Source organism: Mus caroli, chromosome 2 (genome assembly GCF_900094665.2).
Source record: "Mus caroli chromosome 2, CAROLI_EIJ_v1.1, whole genome shotgun sequence".
Lineage (NCBI taxonomy): Eukaryota > Metazoa > Chordata > Mammalia > Rodentia > Muridae > Mus > Mus caroli.
The window spans coordinates 169,380,910-169,381,994 of NC_034571.1; the positions used below are offsets into that span (position 1 = coordinate 169,380,910).

Below are 1,085 nucleotides of genomic sequence, written 5' to 3' on the forward strand. Positions count from 1 at the left end.
TCTCCTTTCTGTCCCTTGTAAGTTTCTCTATTGGGTCACCAGAGCAAGCGCCATTCAACCAAAATAGGCTGCCTATCACAGTCCCACACTTTCTCTCTCCTCCTTCCCTCTCCTCTCTCTCTTCTCTCTNCCTCCCTCCTTTCCTCCCTCCCCATCTCTCCCTCCCTCTTTTTCTCCTTCCCCAACATACATTGTATCATCTGATGCCCAAGTGACACCCATTCACTTAGAAGAAAATCACCAGATCCTGCCTAGCCTGCCAGACTCACTCAGCAGCTGCTACAGGTTGTGTGGTCATGTGTCAATCTCTCTCCTCGCTGTTACACATTGTTACTTTAAAGCCCAGTGTTGGCCTCAGTGAACCCGGCATAGAAGCCTCAAGTGTTCTCACCAGTCTTTGTCTCAGACCCGTCCTAGTTTACATAGTAGCCAGAACCCCTTTGCAAACTTGCCCAATGAACTCCTTCCTCTGCCCTCCTAGATATGAACTTGGTGACAAGAGGATATATGTTCCAGCTAACTATGTTTTGAGCTCACTACAGATTCATAACTATGGCCTGTCCACTCTGCTCCCCCAGCAAGGGCCACTCCTTCCCAGGGCCTTTGCTTCTCCGACCAGAGTCTACATCCTCTCCTATCCCAACTCCTCTCTCGGAAAGCCTCTTCTGCCTCCTCTNCTGACCACATTTTCGTCAGTTCATTTTGATCTTACTGTGCAGCCAAGGCTGACCTAGAACCTGGCCAATCTTGAACTTGTGGCAATCCTCCATCCTCAGCCTCCTGGGTGCTGAGATCTCAAGAGTGTCCCACTGGAGATGGTGGCAGTCCACCTTCCCACTCAGCTAACCTGTGTATCTTTTTGTGAACACGGGCCTCCCCTATTCTTAGGAAACACTGTTCATTCGCAGTTCAGTATCTGCTGTCTGTGGTGCTTCTCTCAGTATCCGTGAGAATGGGTTAACAGTTAGTTCACTGCCTGACCTCGTTCATAAAGCTGAGTGCAGGGCATGACACCCGGCACGCCACGGTCAGTACGTGTAGCATGTTCGTCTCATTCACACAATGGAGTAGTACTCAGTTATATA

At 49.7% G+C, this 1,085-nt stretch overlaps 1 protein-coding gene across 1 annotated transcript in view; it reads left to right on the forward strand.

The window, feature by feature from the left end:
* Positions 1 to 1,085, forward strand: part of Cdh4 (cadherin 4) — a 464,790-nt gene that overhangs the window by 426,475 nt on the left and 37,230 nt on the right. The gene's annotated exons all lie outside the window — the stretch shown is intronic.